The sequence below is a fragment of the Pyrgilauda ruficollis genome, unplaced genomic scaffold (assembly GCF_017590135.1).
Source record: "Pyrgilauda ruficollis isolate IOZ18807 unplaced genomic scaffold, ASM1759013v1 scaffold50, whole genome shotgun sequence".
NCBI lineage: Eukaryota > Metazoa > Chordata > Aves > Passeriformes > Passeridae > Pyrgilauda > Pyrgilauda ruficollis.
The window spans coordinates 839,146-855,270 of record NW_024526600.1 but is presented as its reverse complement, the minus strand read 5'-3'; the positions used below and the strand labels follow the sequence as shown (position 1 = coordinate 855,270).

Genomic DNA, 16,125 nt, shown 5'->3' with positions numbered 1-16,125 from the left:
CTTCACTCTGAACATGATGGCACCAGGCTCCATGTGTGCAGTGAATCCTGCCTTTTCTCAGAGAGGAATACTCACTTTCAGCAGCTTAAAAAGCTTCACTTGAAGTTCCTCTTTGTTGGATTTGAATTGTACCTCCAAACTGTAGCTGGAATAGATTAATCCTGACCTTTCTTAAAAGCTCGATTGATTTTCTTTATATCAGGAATATGTGTATAGCAAGGAATGGTTATTGCTATAATCTAGCTCCAAAACTGTGGTTCGGGATCAATTAGTAGGTCATGAAGAGCTTCTGGAAGGATATGGCTCAGCACAGCTTCCTAGTAAAGCTTCATGTCTGTATTCCAAAGGTGTGACTGCCCTCCTGCTCCCTGGCAATAAAATATCCACTTCACATGGCCTATGTTAAATAGCTGTTTATTACAGTGGCACTTTCCTCTACTAAACCTGAGACAATCAATCTTCTGGGTTTTAAAAGGCTTCATTTTTTAATTAACATTAGTGCCAATCTACCTGGAAGAAATGTGGCATTTTCCTTGCCATTTAATCTTATGTGATGTTCATGGTATAAAAATCAAACAGCAAGTATTCTGCAAGATCTTAGAACACAGGACTTGTCCCTGACCAATACAGTAAGATCCAACTTTGAAAATGGATGGGAGGGAATATTACATTCTAAATTTTCTCTTTCCTTTGAAAGGGAAAAAAAAACCCAAACCAAAACAAACCAAAATTGTATGTGGTTGTTTTTTTCCCCTCCAAACCAAGATTATTTGCACAACTATGCTGAAATATATAATTCAAGAAAGTCATATTATTTACAAGCTAGAAATGACGCTTTTCCTGAGCACTGTAGGAAGAGCAGGCTTTCATCTGCAGCCTGCTATTTATTTCTATAATCCACACAAGAAACAGCCATCACCCAGCTCTGTGAAAAGTGCCTTAGCAAGGCATACAAAGCACACTAAAAAAGAAGAAATTGCTGCTGTTTTCCCAGGGAATATACCACCCTTTACAGGACACAATCGTGATATGATAATGATGCAACTTATCTGAGACACTCAGTTTAATGTATGCTATTCATCCCTTTGAGGCCTCAGTCTTTAAATCTAATGGTGACAGTCAAGTTTAGGCATGTTCTACAGCAAGATTTTATTCAGAGTCAGCCTACCTGAACAATACAAAAGGGAAAGATGCACTATGGACTTGGCACAGTTTCTCAACATCTCTGTCCCTTCCCCAGCTTGGTTCCACCCTTTTGCTGCAAAGCCCTCAGCAAGAAGGAATGCCCTTTGGCCAGACAGTAAAATAGCAATGAGGAAGCACAGTTCTTGCAAAAGGATTGTAAGCATTTGGAATTTGCTGCCAAATCTTGTTTTGAATCTATCTGCTTTAATACATCATGCACTGAGAAGCAGAATGGTGACCCAAACGTAACCATGCACACGGGTGCAGACTGCTATCAGTGCCACTAGTGCTTTTAGTAAGAATTCTCTTCTGGTTTGTCTTCAAGCCATACCTGCTGGCACTCTAAGTTCATATAATATCATCAATGCCAATTTATCAAAATTGAGTGGCACTGAGAATCATGTTTTATTTCAGTAGCTTCTAGAGACAAAGAAAGGGATTATCTTGATCTTCTGAGCAAAAAACTTACTAGAAATTTGCAAAAAAAAAAAACAAAAAAAAACCTTTCAGCAAATGTTGTTTGTCTCTAGGATACCATGATTGCACATCTCACATGGCCTCTTAGTCTTACAATGTTTCTGTGTTAAATTAACCTGGATTAGCTGAAGTTTTAATTGCTTCTGATAAATTACTATTGCTATCATTCAAGCTTGCTTTGCCTGCCTTCCTTGTGTAGTTTGTTACCCCAAGATAAAATGCAGTGATTTTAAGGACCATGGGGTCATTCTGTATCACATTTGGAAAGCCATGCAGCTGAACATCCCTGACCTTTTAAAAAAAAATCCAAAGACAAACCAACAAACTCATCCCATGTATACCAGATTTGGGTCTTGCTTACTTTCTGCATTCTTTAAAGAGAAGTGTAGCTATTGTGTGAACTGGGTGCAATATGAACAAACTGTATTTTTTACTTTGGTCTCACCTTAATTGCCTCTGCCTGTGTGCAACATGACACAGGTTTGAGTCATTCAGAATTGTCACTTTTATAATTAAAAAGAACTGTTACTAAAAGAGTAGATTCACTGCTGGGATTGAATTGCAGAGCGTGTTTAATTATCATCCCTTCTTTCTAGTTATTATAACATATTATTAATTCAGTTTCTCAAAATACCCTTTTCATTTAGAGCCATTGATGGAATAAAATGTGACACAATTTGTTTTCTTTTCTCCTAAGTAGATGATGTACTCTAACAAGAGCAGGTCGACATGACCTTAGCTGTAGTTATACCAGATGATAACTACAATAGGGCCTTATCAGAATCTCCTACTCTTTTATGTGCTTGAAAATTCCAAAAAAGAAACTAATGTGTTTGAGTAGACCCTCTCCCCTGATAACATGAGAAAACAAATGTAGTTATGAATTTCTAGATAATATCTGTCTGGGATTCTTCCTAGGTGAAGTTAAAAGTAGAAGGAAAAAAAAAGTTAAAGGAGCATGAGAAATAAATAAAAAAGTTTTTTGAGTAATCATATGACATTCAAACTACATAGAAAATAGTATTTGTTTATGGTTTTGCCATTCAACATTTTTAATTTTTGTGTGTGTATTTATTTGTTTTATTTGTTTTGTTTTCCTTTTTTTTATGGTAATGTGCTTTACACAACCTTTTGAACTATGACCAGTTTGCTGGTTTTTTGAACTTTACATTATAGAACAGTCACAGGCTGTCTTAGCCTATAATTTAACTAAACTCTCATCTAATGTAAATCAGTAGGACTGTGTTACCATGAAACCAAATTTTTTTACCTTCCAAAGGGTCTGAGAAGAGAGGTGGAGAGACCTAATTTGGCAATGGTTTCCTGGCACCAGGCACAGAGATAAAATTACTGTACTTACATCCAGACTACTTTTTATTCCCTTTGATGCAATGGAAAGCTGCGCCTTATGGAGATGTCAGCTCCCAGGAGTAACACCAACTCTGAGTGCAGCATTTGAGGAATTAATCGTTAGTTAAGCACTGACAATCTTTTCTGTGCTCTGGATAAAGGTGTAGTAAAATAGTCTGCATCCCAAAGATTTTGCACTCAGATGGGCAGATAATTCAAATGTCCTTGAACACCTGGGGACTGATCTCAGCTAGGGAGCTGAATCCTGGTCCCACTCCACTGACTGACATTCATATTAGCCATCCCACTGAAAAAGAGAAATAAACACCTAATCTTCCTTCCTTCCTTCCTTCCTTCCTTCCTTCCTTCCTTCCTTCCTTCCTTCCTTCCTTCCTTCCTTCCTTCCTTCCTTCCTTCCCTGGAGTGATATCTGGGAGTCAAGAAAGATAACACCAGGCAACCATAGGAAATCTTGGAGAGCAGTGGATTCTAATTTTCTTTTGAGATCACAATTTGTTATTATTATGTCTTTGATTCTACACATCTGGCAAAGCCCAGGGATTTGAAATTACTGACTTTACAGTCTTGGCTCTAAAGAAAATACTGAAATAAGTTGTTTTGTAAAACTGCTACTAGACTAATTTCCTAATAAAGAGTTTAAGAGTATTTGTTTTAATATTTCTAGTTTGGTCTTGAAGAACTTTAAGTATGGTGTTCATGACAAAGAAAAGAAGGAGCTAAAAAATAGAGTGTTATGAGAATTAGTGAGGATTTCCTTCTTTCTTTTATTATCTGGAGAATAGACTCACAAGAGTGCCCTTTTCCAACAGATTACCTGAAACTTAGGCTTTCAGATTTATGGAGGTAGAACATGAGAAAGAATGAGAGATAATTGTTTAAATAGAAAGTCTCAGGGAAGACCAAAGCCTACAGTGATTGTCCAGTGAAGCCTCACATTTCCAGCAGTCCCATGTCCAGGAAGATCTGTTCTACCCCATTTTTTTTGTCACTGACACCGACTAGCACAGAATGGGCCTGTCTACACTATAATCCTCTCACGGTCTTCAAAAGAGGAAGGCTGCATTTTGGTCAGTGAGATATGGCTGTCAGTAATACAAATGGTCCCACACCAACCCTCAGGATCTGCTTGGGAATTCTCTGGGACAGTGCAAGGTGGCCCAGAAGAAAATCAAGCCACATACAAACTATTTAACTTCATAAGCAATTGAGTTTCAGTGTCCAGGCACTACTTTAATTACTAATCTAGATACAGTCAAAGAAAATCAGTGAATCAAATTACACATAGGGGGAGTTTTGCATGTGTTAAAAAAAAAAAAAAAAACCAAAAAAAAAACCAAAAAAACCAAGCATTTTGAATCCAAAACACAGTATTGGTATAACTTCTTAATAGAATAGAAAGAAAATCAGTCAAGCTTCGTGATTTTCATGCACAGAAATCCAGTACTTATTTTCTTTCTATAGCAGTATAAAGGAAGAAAAAAGAATCCCAGTAAAACTGGCTGTATTTGAGCAAGTGCATATGCTTTACACACAAATTTATAAAGAAAAGCTCTCATTTCCTAATGTAAAATCTCTTTATTTTTTAATTATGTACCAGAGTCCTCATTCATTGTAGAGCAAGTAAAGATCACCCTCAAGCCTACGACAGGAAAGTGTTTAAGATCTGTGACATTTTACAGATGGTGTTGAAGACTCAGATGCTTCCTTCATATTTGAAAGAACTGAGATATGCTGTACATTGCCAGGTTATTGTTGAATTGAGCTGATGTTAGAGATTTACACTGTTCCTGACACCATGCAAGTTATTCTACTATTGATACAACAACCAAAATAAATAAAAGAATCAATGCCTTAATGTTTAAATATTTTTTTGCATTGAATCAGCTTTGGAGTTAGGAAGGGCTGAATGAGAATAAGAGAGAAAAAACAACTCTTGCAAAGTCCAGGAAATTTTGATTTAGAGATTCTCTTTAGGCATAAAATCTGGTATTAATGTTCAAATGCTAAGAGTTGTGTCCTTTTAAACATGCAGTTTTGCTTTTGGGCTTAATGAGCTGATGTAATCAGACACACCACTGTAGCCACTGAGTTCATGCAGGAAACAATTCTTGCTTCCTTCCTGTTTGTCTGACTGTGCCTGTTCTGATACTGCCATTGGACTGTCTTTTCTTCATCCACCCTACTTAATTGAAGATTGTTGATATTTTAAATAAGCATTTTATATAATTTTTATTTTATATTAAGCCCAAACAAGGTCCAGAGATAACACCCCCACCACACCCCAGGCCGTGTACCCACTTCAGTGTAAGGCTTGGGGAAAAGTACAGGAGGACTGTTTGGAGATGCTGATGAATGTTATGGAGAGGAAATTCAGTCATAAGAACTAATGACTGTCTCACTGACAGTAAAATTCAGAAATTTAAGAGCATTATTTCAAGTTTATTACAGAAGATCCAAACAATAAATTATTACCCCCAGTTTTTAGAATGAGCATCTCTCTTCCTGATAAATGAATAGGTCTTTGAGGTTTATGCACCTTTTCATACTCATCATTATAGTGGGGGTCATAAAAAGGGATTGTGGTGGCAGTGTGCTTTAGATGTTAAATATTTATAAAAAAATGCATTGTATAATTTTGTGTGCACTCACATTTTAGGGGAAAAAATATCATCCTTCACTGCCTGTGTAAACCATGGATCACCTACTCTTCCAGTTCACGTGAGCCTAGATTTCCTGATGTGAAATAAAAAATGCTATCCTACAAGTGTTGAGGATCAGGCCTGGTCCATTTAATCCATGAAGTAGTGAATTTCATATTGTTCAGGGGCTGTATTTTTTTCTGGGTTTGCATCACAGTCTTTGGAACCCTTCATGTTTACCGCTGGCCTCACTTTTGTCTCAGGCCTTTCAATTCTGTTTCCTGTACTAATACAAGACTTTATGCCATTGAAAATTAACAATTCCAGAGTGGTGCCCTGCCAGAGCAGAGCGGATCAATGACCCAGGAGCAGCACGTTCCAGCTCAATAGTGCACAAGTCATTTTGACTTCCACTCTCAGCTTCCAAAGCAGCAACCCTTTTACCCGGCATATTAACTTCTGGAAGCTCCTTGTTAATCACTCTATCTGCAGTTCCTGCTCTGAATTTTCTGCTAAGACCTGAGTGCAGCTTTTCATCAGGCTAGACCACTTTTTTTTCTGCCTTTCTTTCCATCTCATTGTGTGCTGTCAGTCAGATCAGCAGCACTGCTGTGGTGTTCTGTACAGCCATGCTGGGACATAGTGCTGACAGCCATGTTTACCTTATGGAAACCCAGATAACTCTTGGAAAATAAGAATTCTAACAGTTTAAAATGGCACCCCTTAACTAACAGGGCAAATCATACATTTAAAAGAAAAAAAAAATACACATGCATATATATATGTATATAATGTTTTCCAAAACATAAAGAAAAATAGTATCATCAGAGATAATAGTATTGTCAAACCCTTTCTTTGCTGTTTTTTTAAAAAAGAGTATTCAAACCTAATATTAAAAGGATGGAATATCTAAAGGCAGTAATTAAAATTTTGCATGTAGTCTTTCACTAAGGTTGATTGATGGGGTTAAAGTCAGAGTGATCCTTAGACTTAATGGGTGCAGGGACTTCCCATGGCTTTGGAATTACCACATAGCAATCTGGCACATGGGTTCAGGAGACTCTTGGCTTGGAGTTATGCCTTCCTTTGCAGTTATTCCTGAAGTCTGCCTCTTTTCATCAGGGAATTCACTGAGATGGAAGGGTGTGTATGTGCGTGTGTGTGTGTGTAAATGCAGAAGCAGTTTAACCACTGAGGCAGGAACTTCTCAGCTCAAATATTTCAAACTATAATTTTTTTTCCTACAAAAAAGGAAGTTATGGATTTAGTCTGGGGAGATGTCTCAACCTTCTTCTCAAGAAAAAATTCTTTTTATGATACAAGTGGGATTTATCATCGCAAGAAGGAACAACCAGGGCTCTAGAGAAAGTCGTAATGCTGTTTCATGGAGGATTTGAATATTTTGAAATTTGATCTTGCTCCAAGTCAGAAGGAAAACAAAAGTGTTCAAGTTTTTATGAAAGAAAAGCAAAACCTGATGCCAGGAAAGTCTGCTAAAGCTCTGACATTCTCCTTCTGAAGCTGACCGACAAAAAATGGGATGGCTTTCCACCACGTCTTTGCTGAGCTGGAATATTCTTCTCAAGCATTAACGAAATAACAAGATAGGAGAATTCTGAAGGGGAAAAATTGTCTATAGGAATTTATTGACCACAGTGCGAACACAACTTTTCACTGAAATCACAAGATACTCTTTTCCTCAAGGGAAATTAGAGCTTTTCACACATTCTTCAGTGGGGTGCTGAAAGAGGCAGGAGAAACAGAGGTCTATCACATTTATAAATAGCTGAATTGAAAAAAAACCACAAGCCCATCACACAACAACTCATAATTTAGAGACATGTTATCTTCCTTCCACTGTAGTGGCCTCATTTCCAGCCAGAAGGTCAGAATGCCCAGGCAGGACAGGCGAGTCACAGTGTGTGGCACCAGGCTGTAGTTATTGTCCCAATCCCTGACCGCCTCCCTGCCCTGGGAAAACCTGGTCATATTTGTTGCCACAGCATAAAGCAGCCACATTGTTTTGCCAGGATGTGGATTTTTTTCCGATAGATTTCTGTCAGGATTTCTCCCTGGTTAGAGCACAGGCCCAGCGTGGAGGGGGCGGTGAGGTCACAGGTGGTGTGATGTCCTTCCTCCACTAACAGCCCCATCTCACATCACCCAGCTGGGCTGGACCAGATTCCCTGACCAGGGATGGCACCAGCCTGGCCATCTCCCTGCCTGAGGGAAGGCTTCCAATGCCCCTGGAAACACCATGGCCTTTGGTGGTTCCTGTGGACAAACCACAAACCCAACCGAGGACAAAGAAATCCATCATCAGCTTCAGATCGAGAATAAATAATACTAATAATATGTAAAGAGCATCAACTGGATGTGGAGAGGAACTGTCACTTCACCATGAAGGATGGTCTTGGATATACAAGAACATAATTCACAACAATATCCTTAAAAAGATAGAAAGAATTTAAATGTATGTGTATGCTTGAGTATTTAATGCACCATGCAGGCATCGTATTTCTTTCATATTTTAAACACAAATCATAGCATCTTCTTTAATGGGCAGAGGTCCTTGGCAATGATGGATTTTTATGGCAAATAGCACTACTGTGCCATGCTTCTTCATTAAAGCCCTGATTCAGCAAAGCAATTAAACATATGCTTAAACTTACATATCTGAGTAATCCCCAAACTTTTGGGTGCTGTGCATGTGCTTAATAGTCTGTAGATCCATAAGGAATTTGCTTGAAGTGGATCATTCACACCAAATATAATAGCTCTTTATATAGAGGATATCTTGCCCAAAAGAACTGGTTAAAACATCAGATGCTTTATTAGCTCTGCATTAGTAATTTTAATTTTCACTGCCTCTTTGATTATGAAGAATGGATGTGTGTGCACACGTGAAGTCAAGACCTGAAAAAATGATGTAGGTAAAAAAAAAATAAAGGGACATTGTGGGTTCAGGACATCTATAATAAACTCAAGCTTCATCAGCATTTCTAAGTTTTTTAACCAAGAAATATTGATTCATGTTTATTATATTTTATGGCACTTTACAACAATTTATAACACTTACATTAAGGAATAGATGGGCCGGGATAAAAGCCAATGTGAGTATGAAAAAGATGAAGTGCTGTCAGGAATAGCAACTTTCAAGTATCAGGTACAGCCCTTGTTTTTGCACTTTATCTCCCCTATTTAATATAGGATGGAATCCTATAATGATTAATTTTAAAATACAAATTCTAGAAAAATACTTGCTGTAGAATGGCCACCTAAAGAATACCTTAGCAACAGTACTGCTTCAATAAAAAGCCATTTGTAAAATATGCTCAAGGTATCTACAGCTAAAGAATATAGCTATAGTAAATATTGTGCTGAACCCGGTTGAAAATTTTCAAGAAATGCTGAGCTTGTGTTCCAAAGTCAAACTAACCACTTATTTTTTTTCCACCTGAGCTGATCATCTTAGAAACCAAGATAAATTAGTTAGAAAACCAGTTTTGTGAACAAAATTCCTTGTTGCTATGTTACCATAGATATTTATACAAAAGAAAATTTCCCACTGTGAGTGAAAATCTGTTCATTGAAATATTCAGAAGTCAGGTAAAACAAAGAAGCAAATAAGAATATATGGAGTCTCCACCAGGTGTTTCCTTCACTCTGTGCAATGGCATAGTCCAGCTGCTCTAGGACCATTCATTTCTGAGCTAAACGGTGAGGATTCCTTTTCTGCCATCCCAGCTCATGGGCATGGTCCAGGTTCCCAGCAGTTCTGGAAGTACTGAAGGATCATGTGAAACTGAACTATGGATTGAGGCTTTGTGATCCTGTCCATGGCACAATGAATTCAAGAATCCCCAAGTTATGGGCAAGACTATAAAAACAGAGGCAGCACATCACTGTCTAATTTTGTCTGCTACTGCTCTTCCATTATTCAGTGGAGAATTCCCTCTCTGTGAGAGAGACACTGTGATAATCCCAAGGTGATTAGGCAGGAAAGAAACGTATCTGCTGTTACAGTTTTGGAACATTAGATTGGTAACTGCAGGTGCTAGAAAATCTTGTAAATGGTGAGAGCACCGATCTGTAGTATATATTGTCCGTCATTTCCCAATGCTGCTGGTTTAATTCTTTAACATTCCTTGATATGCTTTCTCTAGGGACACTGGGTTTTTCCTTTGAGCTTTGCCCATATATTTTTGCTCCTTTTCTGTGGACATCTTGCGTTAATTCTTCACCCTTGCACATCTTTTTGGAGGCTTATAGAAGAAAAGATATGAGTGTTGGGCATTTTCCACTGTGGAAAATGCTAAACAAACTGAAGCCTTATAGGCTTGTTGCCCTGTGGAGAGACCTTATTCTTTATGCATGCAAACATGTAGCAAAATGATAAAGAAATGGTCATGTGATGACATGGCTCATCTGATTCATCAGTTTGAAGGCATATATTCTGGGAGAATGATATATTTTCAGTGTCATCAGGCATGAAACAGCAGTCAACTGATGTTTTAGATTGTTACAGTGGTAGAAAATCAGCTGAACACAACAAATATGAGAAAGGGAAGACATGAAATCAGCCAACAGCCATCTGACACAGCGAGCCATGGGGGCTGTCCTTTGACAGTGCCCTTTGTGTTGCTACGGTGTCCACCTCTCCATTTCCTCACCTTCCTGTGACCCCTCTACTCATCACTGCAATGATTTTATCTGGGGAGGGTATTTCATATCTTCTTCTTAGCTGTGATGATGGCTGGCACCTACTCTTCAGCAGGGTGTGTGAGCAAGCATCCATCACACAATCTATAACAGCACGAAGTGCATCTTAATCAGAGACACCTCACACATTTGACACAATCAATCAGCAGCATACAAATTATAAATTATTTGCCTGAATATATCGCCAAAAGCTGTCATCAGAATTATTATAGCAGTGTAAGTTTGTGTCCTGGTCCTGCAGCCTGATCATCGCACCCAGGAGTCTTGCATCTGTTCACGGGTGTATTATTTTTTCTCAGTCACAGCAGTTCAGTGGTCCACCTACACGGAGCAGAATGTAAGACCGGGGCCCAAATTTATGTACCATCTGCCCTTGGTCATGCATGCCAACTTTTATAAAAATCAATCACTTTGTCCCTCTGAAGAGCTCCCACGTGAAAAATTTCCCCATGTAAGTTTGGAACTCACTATGCTACATTTTTTTTTAATGATATGTTTTTACTGGGATTTTGTGTGTGTGTGTGCACTAATATTCAGTATGACATTATTTTGAGTGGAAGATGGCAACTCAGCCTGAGGCATGACAAAATAGTCAGAAACACACCACCTGCTGTGCCCCATTGCTTTAATATTGTACTGTTTATTAGGAAAATGACCCCAAGTGTTTGGATGACAACTCTAAAATAGACCATAAATTTTCCATACATAAGGAAAAGCTGAAAGCTAAAGTACACTGCCTAATATTGCTATGGTGTAAAAGGGAATAGGAATACATTCAATTTGCCTAAGTATCTAGTAGTGACAGCCACTAACATTTGTTTAGGACAAACACCAAGTGGATGTCTGTTTGTTAATAAATGAAGAAAAAGAAATATGGGTTACTGTGCAAATGGACATTAGAGGAGCGCAGATTTTGGTTTGATGTATAAGACACATAAAGAACCCCGTTCTGGGCACTGCTAAGTGTTTTTGCAAAATGCTGAGCCCCTGCTAATTTCAGTAGGAGTTGAGCAAGCTCAGCACCTGGCAAGGATGGGTCTATCTATATTTAAATACAGAACGAATACTCATCTAAGTGGATTCACTTATGATAAGCTGATGCAGCCTAGAAATTACATGTTTGGTTAAATTGGGGTAATCACAAAGAGGGAGACGCCAAATAGGCAGTGATAATTGGTATAACAATGTCTGTTTCCTCCTTCTGATCTTGTGTCCTCCCTGAGGGCTCTCTCCTAGCCTGCATTAATTAAGAGAAGGCATGTGACATTTCTTACAGCCTTTGACACCGACATGACCTTTCCCTAGGTTCCTCATGAACCCCTGCTGACATCAAACATGCTTTTTACTGTACAGGACCCTTTACCCACCAGACATTCATAAAAAATATTGAATAATATTCCTGAACAATTATTAGGATGCACAGAAAAAAGTTATGCTGTTATGACAAATGGCTGAATAGTTTATAGGGAATAATTTGTTTGACTAACAGGAGCTTTTATTTCAGTGATCCAAGGACTTTTAAAAAAATTTATTCCCCACTTGAAATCATGCATTTGCTTGCTGCAAATAAGTATTGGTCATTAGATTTTTCTCCAGACATTTGTCACAAGTGTGTGGCATTTAAACCTGCTAGACAGAAGGCCCAGGGGCCTGGGTTTTTCTTCCTAAGTGGCTGTTGCAACTCTTTTGAATCCAACTACCAATGAGAACTTTACAGTTCCTTTATGCTTAGATTTTTCCACCAAAAAAAAAAAAATCAAAAAACAACAACAACAAAAAAAAAAAAAAACCCAAAAAAAACCCCCCAAAAACACCAACCAAAAAAAAAATATAGCCAAAAAAAATTTGAAAACATCAGTGTCAGGTCTTGCAAAGCTGTTTCTTAGAACATGCAGGGAAATTAAAACCAGAAAGCAGAGATGTAGTCAAGACAGATGGAACATTTATCTTTTTTCCCAAATACCTACAGAGCAATTTCTGACATATCCACCCCTGTTTGATCAATCGCTCAACACTTTATTACTTTATTATAAACAGCATGGTGTTGCACATTGGGAGAATTGCCCCAAACTTTCAATTCCCACCAAAATTACAAGTGGAAGTTCCATTATTTCACACACACACACAGACACACACAGACACACAGACACACACGCACATACACGCGTGCGCGCACACACACAAAACCAAAAAACCAAAACCAACTAAACAAAAAGGAAAAAAAAAAATCCCACAAAGAACCCAACAGCTGAGGAAAAGCAAGCATGCATGTGGCTGCATACCTAAGTACTCCCTCGGAGTATCTGTGTAGCCAGCAAACACAAGGCACTGGCGTCTGCTGTGGGAACACGAGGCCTTGGCGTGGGCAAGCTGGAAGGGGCCATGTGAGGCCAGAGCTCATGTTGCTGGTGCTGGTGGATCTTTGTGGGACACCTTGGCTCCAGGTTACCTCAGAACAGCACACACACTGCTTGGCACATGTTCCCAGTGTGCCAGAGAGTAGAAAAACAAAGTGTGGTGAGAGGCATGAGAGGCAGTATTAAGTTACCCTGAAGGATATTCTCTTTGCAGATATAAGTCTGCTGGCTCCGTGTGGAAAATGTTCCTAGTGGTGGCATAATGGAGAGAAGCAACATGAAATATCTGTGATAAAACAGGAATAAAAGCAGACAGTTAAGACATGGCTGCTTCTGCTTGAATTTGCTTTTAATTTTGTACATGCTGGCCTCTGCAACAAAGAGCTTTCTCCATAGCCTGTAGTTTGCTATCCTGATGAAACTCCTCCCTGCAGTGATTTGCAGGGCATGTACAGTGCAATTATCCCTCCTTGCCATTCTTGTTTGTGCTAGCTGAGGGTCAAGCTAGCTTTATGTAAAACCAGAGAGGAACACAGGTAAGGCTGGGGTCAGTTCCAGTTCCCAGGGATCCTTCCTTATCCCTGAACTTTTGAGCTCTGCCTTGGAGCCATACTCAGCAGAGTTCCTGCAGTGCTGTGGTGCAGAGTGCTGCTGTAAGAGAGCTTCATGCCATGCCATTGGAGGGAGGAGTGGGTGCACTCCACCTCTGCACAGACACACACGCACAGGGACATCCCACTGCCAAAGGACAGAGGTCTCTGCTGAAACCTGAGGTGGCCTTGGGTCACAGTCTGGACTCTTGCCCTCTCAAATGCTGGTGCTGAGGGAGGTGCATGAGTCCGTGCAGCTGAAAGGACCCAGCTAGATCAACAGCATCCAGAACATGTCCAGAACTATCCCCTATGACCATTTCTAGAGATTTTTCCATTCCAGTGTCTTTTCTAAAATAATTTCTCTGTTAGATTCTCTGATATTCAGTTGGACATTGCTGGTACTGTAAACACTCTCTGGCACTTAAGTCAGGCTGTTAGGGAGAGTCAGCAAAACAGAATGGCTCAATCACAGGGGGCTGATATCCCTCTTGCAACATACTGCTGTTCCACTGAATACACCAGCAAAGAAATTTGTGTGGGTGGGATTTGCATTGCCCTTTTACCTCTGTTTTCTCCTCTGTGGGCTCCACTCCTGATCCACAGCATTCCTGCTGTGGGCATCATCCCTACCCATTGCAGGCCTGCTTGCTTGAATGTGGCTGCTTTATTCTAGCATCATTTGTAGGGGTTCTCACTTGCTCCCCATTCTGCTTGCCTTTAACAGCGCACCACTTTTTCAATTGCTGTTTTTTTTCCCTTTTTTTTTTGTTTTGTTTTTTTTTTTTCCCTCCTCCCAGTACCACATGGCAGGTCACTTGCATTAGAGGAAAACTCCTCTACTTTTATCACTACATGGCATTAAGCCAGTTCAACAAGGCCTTTCTAGATTTGAGCACAGATAGCTGGTTCATCTTTGGTGGAAATAACTGGCACAAACAAATTCTCAAAGGGAGTTTTTAATGAGATTTGAGCTGAAAGGCTCATCTTTGCGTCTATGCACATTTTGTCAGTACATATTGTCACAAAAGCTGTATGGTCACAAAAAGCCATTGATGAGCCTTACACAGCCACTTGATCACTTATTTTACTGTTATCTTCATTCTCAAGAAGTAAAAAAAAAAAAAAAGACACGGCTATTTATAATTATACAAGTACAGGAAGGTACATGCTGAGTGGTTTAAAAACATTCTTTTAAAATCATATATAAATTAAAAGCTTCTTAATTTAAGAATGTATCCTTGGCTGAGGTACTTCATATTGAAAAGTGGTTACTCAGCATATAAAGTACCATAAGTACTTTCCATAAGTATTTTTATGACATAACAAATTTTTTCAATCGTTATTTACCCAATATTTCTGATGGCCATTATAGTTTATCAGATCAATAGTCAATGTTCCTAAAAGTCACTTAATTCAGATTTATGTAATCGACATTATAGAAAAGATCAGTTAATGTATATTTACATCAGATAGCTTAATAACTCTCTTAAAATTGTTAAGACCTTCTACTTGCAGTCTTGTGCATTTCTATGAAGGCTTTTGCTTTATTTAAATCCCTTAAAACTCAAAGAAATTCATGCCACCAAACTTCACTGACAAGTCATCCCTGATGATAAGGACTTTTGACAAGTTCTTGAATAGTGAGGGGGGCAGGGTAAGACACAGATTTACCTCTAAGAATTTGTTAGATTGAAAGTTGTGGTTTTACACACACAATTTTTTGTTTCCCCTTTCAATTTTTTTGTTTTCCCATGATTCCACTGTACTGGAGTGCTGGGTCACAACTGCTGGGTTTTCAGTTGTATGGTTTCATGGGCTGTACTTTGTTCATCAACTGAATTTTAATTAATGACAAGAATGCCCACTGCCCAGCTAGGTATTCTTTGAAGTTTTAAATTAAAATACCTTAGCTATTTGGCTTAATAACAGTTTAGTGCCTTAAAATTACAGACTTCATGTTTATACTACAAGCTCTGTCATGCTACAATTGAATATGCCCATTAGCACGAGTGGAGCAGGATGGTACTTCCAGAAAGATCTTTTTCAGTGTAAGAACTTGATCCTAAAATCTGTAGTCATGGGAAAGCAATTCTATTTGAATTTAGTGGTTTCAGTAGGTGACTAGTGATACTCATGGGGACACTGCAGGGTCAGGTCTTGTTTTGATTGCAATTTAAATGTCAGCTTTTGTCAACAGTTGCAGTAGCAGTATTAAGGACCTGTACTTCTTTATGCTTACAATAAGGATACTTCTAGTCTATCCTACCCTTTGAAATGTTTATTGAAGTCTGAGGCTGCAGGCACCTCAGTGTTTCTTTTAGATGTGCGGCAGTCATGTTTGCTAACATCACACTGTTGAAATTTTGAATGTACAAAAATGAAGTGGAAAAAATCAGGAAAATAAAAAAGCTTTGGTTTGACTTGTAGGGTGTTGGGTTTTTTTTCAGTTTTTGTTTGTTTGTTTGTCTGATTGTAGTTTTTTCCCAATAACAGCCATAATTGCTGCTGTGGATGACTCTATAGCAAAGATGTGCAGGCACACAGCAGGAAGCAGAATGTCACAGAGCCACGGCGGGGTTTTCCATTCAATTCAGGCTGAAGTGAGCCATGCAGAAAGAGGAAGAGCTGGCTTGTCTCAGCCCAGGCCCCATGTCCTCACAGTTCACGTGGCTCTAGGAATGCTTTGGCCGCAAAATGAGTTTGGTCAGCTGACCTGACTGCAGACTGATTAGGAAAAGGGATGTGTACAAATAGGGAAAGAGGTAAAATTGGGGAATGGTT

At 39.0% G+C, this 16,125-nt stretch overlaps 1 long non-coding RNA gene across 1 annotated transcript in view; it reads right to left on the bottom strand.

Moving 5' to 3' along the window:
- The window catches only part of LOC121360441, a 37,376-nt gene extending 24,548 nt beyond the window's left edge, over positions 1-12,828 (bottom strand). The window contains exon 1 of the long non-coding RNA XR_005956204.1: positions 12,677-12,828. This is a non-coding gene — a long non-coding RNA (uncharacterized LOC121360441). The remainder of the gene's footprint in view (positions 1-12,676) is intronic.
- Between the last annotated feature and the right edge of the window lie 3,297 nt (positions 12,829-16,125).